This window comes from Pseudophryne corroboree, chromosome 1 (genome assembly GCF_028390025.1).
Source record: "Pseudophryne corroboree isolate aPseCor3 chromosome 1, aPseCor3.hap2, whole genome shotgun sequence".
NCBI lineage: Eukaryota > Metazoa > Chordata > Amphibia > Anura > Myobatrachidae > Pseudophryne > Pseudophryne corroboree.
In genome coordinates, this window is record NC_086444.1 from 818,565,438 (window position 1) to 818,578,601 (window position 13,164).

Here is a 13,164-nt window from a genome sequence, read left to right on the forward strand (position 1 = left end):
AGCTACAGATAGAGCGTTTACAAAACAAACCCAATTCTGATGACATACGTAAAACAGCTACACAAGGTCTAGATGTAGAGATCATAAACATACTACAGAATAACAATTTATCAGAATATGAAAAGGCAAAACGTTACACGGCCACTTTGCAGAGGTATCTGGTCCTGAGTAAACAGACTGATGGTGAAATGTCAACTTTAACTCTTTTATCACCTGGTACAAATGTCTTTGATGAAACAATTAACCCTGCACATCTGGATGCTGCCGATGATGTTTATCATGAAATACTGAGCGGTGTTAATGCGAGGTATAAAAAAAACTGTGAAATACTATTGAATAAAATGACACGCTCTAAGCACATCACAAACTGGAATGCTAAAGGCAAGTTTCTGTATAAAGGCACAGCTGTACAGGGGTCCAACATGCTGGATTTAATAAGAAGCATCACACAAAGCCATAGCGTGACGAGTCTTAAGATGCCGAATGGCTGGCCTGAATTTATGCGTGCTTTGTCTGAATTAAATGTGCCATCCACATTTGTTAGTAATGCGTCAACTAGAATGTACCTAGACCGTTTCAAAGCAGAGGTGTACGATGACTCTGTTGTTGCTGTATCATCGCCCGCACCACCGCAAAACCTTAAAAAAAAAAAACGTATAAATGTTTTAAGTTCACCCGGCCTAACAATGCCGCACGGCTACTTACTACCTAGGAAAAGAGCCGTAGATCTGTTTCAGGAATCACCGTGGTTGACATTCTAATGTGTAACTACTGTTTGTTTGTTTATTTATTTATTTTTGTAAATTTGTGTGATTATTTTGTACCATGATGTATGTTTTGTATTTTTACTAAATTATGTCAAGAAATCACCATATTTGTAGTTTTTACGCGTAGAACTGTAATAAATGACATATTATTATAATGCATCGGCAGTGTATCTGTAAATAAACTTTATGATCTAATAAAATATATTCATGATTTAGAAAGACCCGTTTTTTCTTTATTCTAATCAGTTGTCTTTGAGAGAAACTTACAAACACACAACAGCATAAAGATTAAAAACATTGATGTTTATTTTAAAATAATCATAGTTATGATGCATTGTACATAAAATGCATCAAACAAATTGGTAATTACAACAAGTTACACAATTCTGAATATATTTATCTGTATAATGACTCAAACAATGGCTTCTTGGCATACATCTTACAAAGTTTGAAACTAAACGGTCATTACGTTTTGTATCATTACTAAACTGTGTCAAGAAATAAAAAAAAAGTGAAGAAGAAGATGGCGCTACTGTGTCTACGGGGAAGAATAGGTGGAAGGGCCAAAACAGATACTTATCCTATGAATATGGTTCTTTCTTCCCAAGATGGATCTTCTTTTTACAGATGTTCTCAAATTCAAGGGATCTATGAAAACTGCTGAATACAAACACCTTTTCATTCCATTGCTGGAGCTGCAGTCTTCTGGAGAACAACAGGTATGATCATATTTATTTTTTCTTGTCACTGGTGAACCGCAGATCAGGGAAGCAGAATAACTGGAACAGCTAGAGCACAGCTGAATACTTAAGAACTGGTGAACTGCAGATCAGGGTAGCAGAATAACTGGAACACAGCTTAGAGTCAGTGAGAGAAACTGATATCCTTGGGTCCTTGACAGTGCTTTGTTGTCCATTGTCTGCTCAAGGCTCCACTGGTGGCTGTCTGTTCCAGGACTCCATGTAAGGACCCAAGGGATATCCATAGGATAAGTATCTGTTTTGGCCCTTCTACCTATTCTTTCCCGTAGACACAGTAGCGCCATCTTCTTCTTCACTCCACTTTTTTTCGTATGCATTTGGACTACCTGGGATAAGTCCTATAGAAGTTACGAGGCTGCCACATAGTCTATTGAAGCGCCAAGTAAACCCCAACAAAAACCCTTTTTTGGTGTGTCAAGAAATCATCATATTTGTAGTTTTTACACATAAAAAATATAAATTAAATACAGTATTGATCGCATACATCGCTTGAAAAATCTTGTAACCGACAGTTTTGGTGACAAATACTTTTTGAATTAAAATGTAAATACTTTATGATATTCTTTGGGAAAATGTCACTGTCCGGCGAGAGACCGTAGGAATCAAAGAAATAAATGCCATGTTCATTAAAATAAACAGCCAACCAGTGTTCACCAGGCTGCCCGCTGCTATGCGTGTTGATCACAAATGCGTATGGGTAATGCGTCAGTTTATCGGTAGGCAACAGATCACACGGATACGTTCCTTTAAAAATATGCCGTGTGCTTTGCGCAGCGTACAGAATACAGTTTATCTGTAATGTGTTCATTTTTCAGCAGCGTAGTGTTAGTTTATTTCATTTATAGATAATCGTACAGCACATCGCGCCTTTGATTAATCTCGATGATGTTATCAAATAGAGCATATATTATCACATTGACTGTCCGGTCCAACGCTTCTGCAAAGCGAAATTCTGCGCGTAGATTGCCTGTTCTTATCAGGGAGAGGTGTTCTCCACATTCCTGCTCTGGCGACAGATCAAAAGCAAATAGTGCGTAACCTCTGAGGTACTGTTCGCGGTCAATCAGTATACCATTGTCAGATTTCTGCTTATTTGTGATCTGTATGAGTGACATATACTCTCTTACAGCATTACCGTGTTCAAAGTCTGGTTGAAATGGTTTTGCAGCAAAAGGGGATTCCGGTTATGGATTCCTGAAAATGCTTCGTTATCCACATAGCCGACTATGACGGTTTTCGGCACTTGACCTAAAAATAGATTTTCTAGATTAAATACTCTACTGCCTGCTGGTACGCTGTACATTTTCATCCCAACGCGGTCAATCGCATATTTCGCATTGCCGTTTAGCAGGGCCTGCGCGTGCCCAATCCGCATGGCCGGTGAGACCTGCACTCTTTTCACGAACAGGGACGCTGCTGTGATCTGTATTTTAAAGGCATCCGCCTCAGCCGACATTAAGCAGAATGCGTCTTTGTTTCTGGATGTTTAATCTTCAGGTCAACGGCGTTTAAAATTAGTTTATGTTGATGGAAAAGGTCGCAGTGAAGCGGTCCTAGCGATTCAACAGTGCGACTCTGCTCTGTCGCTCCTGCTCGTTTTGTGAACCCCGTATTCAGTCCGTCCAGCACCGTGTTGTTAAATTCTCCATCCGAATCTTTGTAAAATAATCCTGTTGTGTGCTTTGTTGACAAAGCGTCCGAGCTGTAATTCGATATAGTCTCAATGTATGCGCGGTATGCGTAAAGATTGTTGGATTGTGATATGAGCCTGTCGCCCAAAGTTACATCCACTTGGTTGAATAAAGTCGCTATGGGGTAATTAATAAGTGCGACCCGCGCACCTTGCGGTATTCGGTGTGTTATCGGTTCGTACGATCTTGCACGTCACGTACAGCAGCATGTTGTTCAGATTGTAGTAGTGTTCGCCACTGGACTTATATAAAATTCAAGCGGCGCTGTCGGATAATGCCGCTAAAGGTTGAACTTCGATGTATAGACTTTTCTCTATGCTAGTTTGTGTCGGGGGCACGTCAAAAAGATCCAGCTCTGTTTTTGCGCATTCAGCGGACTCGTGGTGTATGAAAGACATGTTTAAAAAATATCACCAACGGAGCACTTCGGCTTTCTCGTCTTCTTTGAGTTGCGTCATCTCAGTTTTTTATTTAAAAAGGGTATGTCCCAAGGTGGAAGCGCTATCATATGCTTCCGTTTTCTTTTAGACACGCCTTTTCTTGTATATATTAGTCCTGAACCATCTTGTTTTGCTTGGTTCGCATCGTGTATCTTATTCATCACGGCCGTTGTGTCATGTCCGATAATGTCTTTTGCTATATTACGTGCCACGGTCTTCATATGCGGTTTAGCTAACTCTAAACCTCTCCGGAAAAGAGGAACAGCTTTTCTGAAAATACTTAGAAAAATACAGCCTAAACCGCAGCCGTACATGTATGCGCTGCCGTGAAAACCTGGTAATCCATTACCGGCTTGCGTTTTATAATACTGTGCGTAGAGATCCGGATCGCCATAAATTTTTAACAGCGACCATTCTGTTTAGACGTTGCAAACACAATATTTATTAACTAAAGTGTAGTTTCACGATCACTTTACCAAACTTAAACTAGATGTTCTTGTTCTGGTCGTTCTTTATCTCTATGGCTACAGTGTCAAAATGCGCTTTGCACAATGGTACGTAATCGGGTTTCTCATATCGTATTGTGATCACCTCGTTGTTATATCCCTTAATTTCAACTGTGCGTAGTAGCGGTACGTAGCTATCACCGTCCCTCTGTTGTTCGATAATGTCAGTATACACGTACAGCGTATACTGGCCGCCTTTGATGTCGGCGCATGGTTTAGAAATCTTAGTTTTAGGTTGTAAACCAAGGATCATCGTCAGTTTATCACCGGCTGTAAGATGATACAGCCGCTTACTGTCGCATGTTACAACGCAACGCGTTCAAGCGGATCGTACACTAGTCTTAATCCGCCATCCAGTTTATGTCACCCTATTTCCGCGTTGATTACGTCCAGTAGCGCGTCAATTGTTTTATAAAATCCGGGTTTAACGCACACGGCTGCGAATTCCACAACTGGATTGGAAAACATAACATCCTGTGTTATTTGTAACTTACAATCTTGTATATCCAAGGTATTCCACGTGTGCGGATATTGTATTTCTGTAAGAGCGACTTCCCACTCACCGCTTAAGTGTATCGACTTTGCAAGTTTTGTTGTATAGTTAGAAATCTTATTTTGCGGGAAAGTATCCGCTGAGGCATTGCTGGGTAAGGTTATGTAAAACGATTTGTCATCCATCGCTCGTCTTGTTTAGAGCTTGGCACGTTTTATATATCTTTTATCTCTGTTGCGTCAACCCAACTGTTAAATTTTGCGGGGTACCCGCGCCACTTGACTAACGCGTATTTCCAACCGGTGACCGTCTTATGTTTTAAAATCTTTTCCACCTTGTATATTCTATTATAGTTTTTGGGTACGCTTTGTAACTCATCGGGGTAAAAACAGCCAATAATTTCTTCGCCGTAGAGATCCACCAGCGTATAAAGCGGCTTAAGACCTTTAGTGTTCACGCCGCGTATTACAAATATTTCCTCAGAAAAAGTCAGTTCATAGCCTTTCTGAAATACATCCTTATATTTGGAAATACGTACATGTTCACCAACGGCTATACGCGGTGTCATTTTTTCAGTTCTAAAGTAATCGCCGTACGTCGTCTTGAAAATTCTCAAAGCGTTAGAGGGCCCCACATCGCACGGTGTACACTTAATCGTTCTATGGTATGTGTTATTATAGCTGTTTATGAAATCTTGTAAAACATCTGTATATCTGTACGTGTTCCGCGCTGTGAAATAACGCCACATCCTTGTCTTTAAAGTCCTATCGAAGCGTTCTATAACGGCCGCTTTTACTTCATTATTGGTTGTGAAATGATGTATGCCATATTTTTCTAACACTTTTTTAAAGATTTTGTTTAAAAACTCTTTACCATTATCGGTTTGCAACTTCTTTGGCACGCAACCCTGTTGGAATATTTTTTCAAAAGCATTAGCGACTGTTGTCGCATTCTTGGATGCTAGACCGGCCGCCCACGCTTTCTTACTGAATATATCGATGATGGTTAATATATATATAAAACCATCATTGTACTTTGCAATGTCTATGAGCGAAACCAGATCACATTGCCATTGCTGATTTATATCCGATACGCAAATCATGTTCCTTTTATAGGTTTTTCGTGCCGGCTTATGTAACGTGTAAGCGTCTTGTTCTTGAAACCATTTTTTAATTTCCGCCCTTTTGAACTTGCCTTTATTAGCCTTATAATATTTATCGACACCGCAATAACTGCCTGGCTTTAATACCGTATAATACGCCTTTTTCATAAGCTTTTTTTGGTTAGTCATTTAATATAAATGCTGCTTGTCTAAGGGTCAGATTCTGTTCTTAATAGCCAATCAATAATCATTTGATATCAGTTTTATATCATTTGATCTCAGTTTTATATTAAACACAATTAAAAGGGGGTGGGGCTTTAAGGGGGCGGGGCACCTGTCAAAAGTTTGATGAAAAGCGGTTCTCTATCTACTACTGTAACATATGTTTCTTATTTTTCATTTTTAATAAATCTGTTTGTGCTTTGCAACCATGATTTGAACATGCTAGAAACCCACATTGCCTGCATAGAATATAATACTGATATACAATATATTGAGCATCCCAGGGAAACCATGGATACGATGACGTTACCTCCTTCATCCACCTTAGTACACCAGGATCTGCAGAAATTAGGTCTGCAGCTCTGCTCACTCAGCTGTTTTTATTTTATGACCTATTTTACATAAATGTCAACACTTTCTCACCAGTGACAGCATTAGCCGAGGATTACCATGAACGCACAGGAATACTGATTCGCACAAACATATGTACATTCTATTATAAATTGGTTGCAGTTGGTTGGAGATATGTTCAAACTGAAGTATTTGCATTTCCTACTTTTTTGTACAAACTGTAAAATGTAAAATTAGCCCTGTGCCATGCAGGGGCAGTTTAAGAAAATAGGGGCAGGGCCGTACTGGGCCACAGTGGTACAGGGGAAAACCCTGGTGGGCCCCACCGCGTGTAGGCCCACCTCCTCCTCTAGTGATCAGATTCCAGACTGTGCACTGGAAAGGTTCCGGTATGAATGGTCGACAATGTTAAGGTCGACACTCATTAGATCGACCAATATTGGTCGACATTTACATGGTCAACATGGATAAATTGTTGTCAGATGAAAATGGTCGACACATGACAGGTCGACACATTAACAGGTCAACATTGTTTTCTTTTAACAGTTTTTGGTGTCATTTTTTCCGTAACATGACCAGGAACCCCAATGAGTGTACCGCGTCCCCTTGCATGGCTCGCTTCATTCACCATGCTGCGGGCAAGGTGCCTCACTCCGCTGCCGCTGCGCTCGGCACAGGTTACTATTCCCAATCGTAGTCCACGTGAATGGTAAAGTATTAAAAAGTTAAAAATCCAATATTTTTTTTAAATCCATGTCGACCTTTTCATGTGTTGACCATTTTCATGTGTTGACCATTTGTCCATGTCGACCATGTCAATGTCGACCAATAGTGGTCGACCTAATGAGTGTCGACCTTAACATTGTCGACCATCTGAACGGATACCCACTAGAAATACATTATATTTATGTTACATGATACTGCACAGGACTATGGTCTACTTTCTAGAGTGCATTACTGTTGTTAATCTGGCATATTATCATGACTGCACTAGCAGTATTCACTATATATATATTTATAAATGGGCCCAGACCATATACTCTCTAATGGTTAACAACAGCAATGTACTGTAGAATATGCATCATAGCCCTGTGCAGTATAAGGCCTCTGTGGTAGCTAGCCACACCCATGTGCATGGGCCCCACCATAGCATCACCCCGGTGGGCCCTTCATGCCCCAGTCCGACACTAAATAGGGGGCATGTGTGCCAGCTCTGTTTGGGCTTCCTTCTCTCTGACAATGCTGTAGACTTGTGCCAGAGATTACTGCAAATGCGCAGGTCTCTGGGAACATGGCACCAGTGATTTGTTCTGAGGGAGCTCTCTACTATGCATGCACAAGTCACCAGGAAAATGTCTGCCATGCCATTCTTCCTGTGACTTCTGCTGCTCTACAGCGGAATGTGAGACTCTGGAGACGGCGGAGACGTAACTATAACTATGTATATGTTGTCTCATCCCCCAAGAATGAAACGAGTGGTGGTGGGAGGCTGGAGTTACTGTTGGACTCTGAAACTGCCTGACTCACTGTGCTGGGACTCGCAAGTCAGCTCTGAGACCAGATGGGGGTGAGAAAATAATTAAATATATTTGATAAGGTGGAGGTGGGAGATTAATGAACTACATAAAGGGTGGGGGAGAGTGAATAAAAATATAAGGTGTGGGGGTGAGAGTGGTATCATTAAATATATTAGGGGTTTGAAGATCATTAACTATATTGTACAGTTGTGGGTGTGGGTGAAGGGGGTCAGTAAGTATATATTATATAAGGGGTGGAAGGGAAGTGATGAGTTGCTGGGAGGGAGAAAGAGACCTCATTATATATACACTGCTCAAACAAATAAAGGGAACACTTAAACAACACAATGTAACTGTAGGAAGCAACACTGATTGACAATCAATTTCACATGCTGTTGTGCAAATGGAATAGACAACAGGTGGACATTATAGGCAATTAGCAAGACACCCCCAATAAAGGAGTTGTTCTGCAGGTGGTGACCACAGACCACTTCTCAGCTCTTATGCTTTCTGGCTAATGTTTTGGTCACTTTTGAAAGCTGGCGGTGCTTTCACTCTAGTGGTAGCATGAGACGGAGTCTACAACCCACACAAGTGGCTCAGGTAGTGCAGCTCATCCAGGATGGCACATCAATGCTAGCTGTGGCAAGAAGGTTTGCTGTGTCTGTCAGCATAGCGTCCAGAGCATGGAGGCGCTACCAGGAGACAGGCCAGTACATTAGGAGACGTGGAGGAGGCCGTAGGAGGGCAACAACCTAGCAGCAGGACCGCTACCTACGGCTTTGTGCAAGGAGGAACAGGAGGAGCACTGCCAGAGCCCTGCAAAATGACCTCCAGCAAGCCACAAATGTGCATGTGTCTACTCAAACGATCAGAAACAGACTCCATGAGGGTGGTATGAGGGCCCGACGTCCACAGGTGGAGGTTGTGCTTACAGCCCAACACCGTGCAGGACGTTTGGCATTTGCCAGAGAACACCAAGATTGGCAAATTCGCCACTGGCGCCCTGTGCTCTTCACAGATGAAAGCAGGTTCTCACTGAGCACATGTGACAGACGTGACAGAGTCTGGAGACGCCAAGGAGAACGTTCTGCTGCCTGCAACATCCTCCAGCATGACCAGTTTGGCAGTGGGTCAGTAATGGTGTGGGGTGGCATTTCTTTGGGGGGCCGCACAGCCCTCCATGTGCTTGCCAGAGGTAGCCTGACTGCCATTAGGTACCGAGATGATATCCTCAGACCCCTTGTGAGACCATATGCTGGTGCGGTTGGCCCTGGGTTCCTCCTAATGCAAGACAATGCTAGACCTCATGTGGCAGGAGTGTGTCAGCAGTTCCTGCAAGACGAAGGCATTGATGCTATGGACTGGCCCGCCCTTTCCCCAGACCTGAATCCAATTGAGCACATCTGGGACATCATATCTTGCTCCATCCACAGGGCCACAGACTGTCCAGGAGTTGGCGGAAGCTTTAGTCCAGGCCTGGGAGGAGATCCCTCAGGAGACCATCCGCCACCTCATCAGGAGCATTCCCAGGCATTGTAGGGAGGTCATACAGGCACGTGGAGGCCACACACACTACTGAGCCTCATTTTGACTTGTTTTAAGGACATTACATCAAAGTTGGATCAGCCTGTAGTGTGTTTTTCCACTTTAATTTTGAGGGTGACTCCAAATTCAGACCTCCATGGGTTAATAAATTTGATTTCCATTGATAATTTTTGTGTGATTTTGTTGTCAGCACATTCAGCTATGTAAGGAACAAAGTATTTAATAAGAATATTTCATTCATTCAGATCTAGGATGTGTTATTTTAGTGTTCCCTTTATTTTTTTGAGCAGTGTATATACACACACACACACACACACACACACACACACACACACACACACACACACACACAATACATTTCCACACCTGCCTAAAATGTTTGCACAGTACTATATAGGAGGGTAATTCAGACCTGATCGTAGATGTGCTAAATTTAGCACATCTATGATCAGCTTCCCTGACATGCGGGGGGACGCCCAGCACAGGGCTAGTTCGCCACGCATGTCAGGCCCTACCCCGTCGTACAAGTACAAAAGCATCGCACAGCAGCGATGCTTTTGTACTGCAGGAGTAGCTCCCAGCCAGCGCAGCTCCTGCGCGCTGGCAGGGAGCTACTCGTCACTGTCCGGGTCACAGCGGCTGCAAGTGACGTCACGCAGCTGCTGCGGCCCGTCCCCCCCAATGGTCCGGGCACGCCTGCGTTGCCCGGCCCGCGCCCCCTAAACTGCGTCCAAACGCAGCCGGCCCGCCCCCTCCCGCCCAGCGACCGACTCTGCCTGGCCATGCGCCGGCACACTGCGGTGCCGGCGCAATCGCACGTAGACCTGATCGCTTCTGTGCGAACATGCACAGCAGCGATCAGGTCTAAATTAGCCCCTATGTACAGTACTGTGCAACAGTTTCAGGCAGTTGTGGAAAATTGTTTTAAAGTAAGAATGCTTTCAAAAATAGTAGAGATAATAGTCTTTATCAAGTAACCAAATGCAAAGTGAATGAACAGAAGAGAAATCTAAATCAAATCAATATTAGGTGTGACCATCCTTTACCTTCAAAACAGCATCAATTCTTCTAGTTACACTTGCACACAGTTGAAGGTCAGCTGAAGGTAAGCTACCCTTCAGATGCAAGTGCATTGCTATTTAGTGATGCGCTCACATTTCAGCGGGGAAAGGGGGGGGGGGCTGTGCTGGGCCCTTGAACTACAGTAGTCATTCCGAGTCGATCGCTAGCTGCCGTTGTTCGCTGCATAGCGATCAGTGTAAAAAACGGCTAATCTGCGCATGTGTATGCACCACAATGCGCACGCACGACATACGGGTACAAAGAGCTTTGTGGTTTTGCACAGGTTCTAGCGACGTTTTCAGTCGCACAGGCGGCCGCAAGAAGATTGACAGGAAGGGGGCGTTTATGAGTGGCAACTGACCGTTTTCAGGGAGTGTTTGGAAAAACACAGGCGTGGCTCGGCGAACGCTGGGCGGGTGTGTGACGTCAAAAGCCAACCCTCCAACGTTAGAATCAACGCACCAGGGCTGGTCTTGTTTTGCACAAATTGTTTTTGCAGGTGCTCTGCTGCACAAGCGATAGCACTCCTGCAAAGCAAAAATACACTCCCCGGTGGGCGGCAACAATGCGTTTGCACGGCTGCTAAAAACTGCTAGCGAGCGATCAACTCGGATTGACCCCCTACAACTGAAGCTGAATTATGCCCTTAGTGCATACACACTGTGCAATCTTACAAAAGATATAATCCGTGGCCACATCCAGGAGTATGCTGTAGTTAACAATATTTACAAATCTTCCTGCATATTCAAAAGATCAGAAGAAGCGAGGAATGACCAGCGGGTACACGCATCGGCATTGTGATAGATCGTAGATACTGGACGATTTAAATGATTTATCGTTCCGATCCATCGGAATCATCCAAATCTGTTAAAATGTTGTCTAATGTATACCCAGCTTAAGAAACAAACAATTCAAAAAGTGTATTTATGTGTTTGGTATTCTTAAAAACACTGTAAGAATTACTTAAGGGTATATTTGGTGGAAAAATTATTAAAAGGGAGGTTTGTCCAGTTTTTGGTCTGTTTTCTGATAATGTTGAAATCCCTTAATTTACTAAAGGCAAACCCACCGCCAAACCACAATTTTTCAAAACCCTACACTTGTTGTAATGATTTTTCCTGTAAAGAGTAAAACCCACCATATTTATCAAGTGATTTATTTGCAGCACCTCCCTCCCAGATGGCAGGTATTTGAAAGTAATTAAGGAAATTATTGGAAGGAGTAGGGGTTTCATTGTACATATAGGGGGTCATTCCGAGTTGTTCGCTCGTTATTTTTTTCCGCTACAGAGCGACTAGTCGCAAAATGCGCATGCGCAATGTACGCAGCGAGCCTGCGCCAAGTAAATTTGCACAAAAGTTTGGTTTTTTACTCACGGCGTAACGAAGTTTTGCCATCGTTCTGCTGATCGTAGTGTGATTGACAGGAAGTAGGTGTTTCTGGGCGGAAACTGACCGTTTTCTGGGAGTGTGCGGAAAAATGCAAGCGTTTCAGGGAAAAGCGTGGGAGTGTCTGGAGAAACGGGGGAGTGGCTGGGCGAACGCTGGGCGTGTGTATGACGTCAAACCAGGAACGAAACTGACTGAACTGATCGCAGTGTAGGAGTAAGTCTGGAGCTACTCAGAAACTGCTAAGAAATTTCTATTCGCAATTCTGCTAATCTTTCGTTCGCAATTCTGCTAAGCTAAGATACACTCCCAGAGGGCGGCGGCTTAGCGTGTGCAATGCTGCTAAAAGCAGCTAGCGAGCGATCAACTCGGAATCACCCCATTATACCATAATGTACATTTTTAAATAAAATATGCATTTATTTAAATATTATACCAAAACATATACCAAACTGTCAGAAATATACATGTAGAGGTATATTTACTAATGTTATATTTTGGTCGATATTTTTTTTGGGGGGAGGGGGGTTTGGGGGGGGCATATGTATTAAATTTTCATTAAATTTTGGATGCAAAATGGGATGTAAGATCATATATAAAACCGAATCCCATTAAAAATTGAATATCAGCAAAACATCGGTACTTTTACATGAACGAATATTGAATCCCCGTATTTACTAACATTCGATTTATTTAGGGCGCAGGCTCCTGTGCGTGGCAGCATCACTGCCCCACTGCATCTGCACATGGCTTTCAGGTTGCCTGAAGTGGCGCCCTGCAGACAGTAGTTCTACTGCAATGTCTCCCAAAGCATCTATGCCAGTTGTGGAGCTGCCTTAGGATGCTTTTTACAAAGCGCTTCTTCCCAGAACTGGCAGCATTGCCCCCTAGGTATAATGTCATGATGTCACAGGTTTAGAGGACTGGGCGGCACAGGATGCACTGCTGTTCTGTTACGGCACTGACAGTGACACATTTATAGCTGTCCATTTCTGTGCATAAAGAAAAGAAAATTGGTCTGTCCTACTGTATATATGCTGTTCTCTAACTTTGATAGATATCTCCCAAAGTCCCTATTTTTTACTTTTTTAATGACTTATACACATCTTTCCGCTTTACAGTTGGTTTTCATGCGCTGAGGTCATGGGTTTGATTCCCACAATGGCCATGCTTGTGTGGGTTTCCTCCAGGTACTCCGGTTTCCTCCCACAATCCAAACATATACTGGAAGGTTAACTGGCTCCTGACAAAAATGGACCTTAATTGTGTGCGTGTACATATAGGGCAGACTAGATAGGCCAAGTGGTTCTTATGTG

At 43.1% G+C, this 13,164-nt stretch overlaps 1 protein-coding gene across 1 annotated transcript in view; it reads right to left on the bottom strand.

The window, feature by feature from the left end:
- Window positions 1-13,164, bottom strand: part of CHRNB3 (cholinergic receptor nicotinic beta 3 subunit) — an 80,208-nt gene that overhangs the window by 42,163 nt on the left and 24,881 nt on the right. The window lies entirely within an intron of this gene.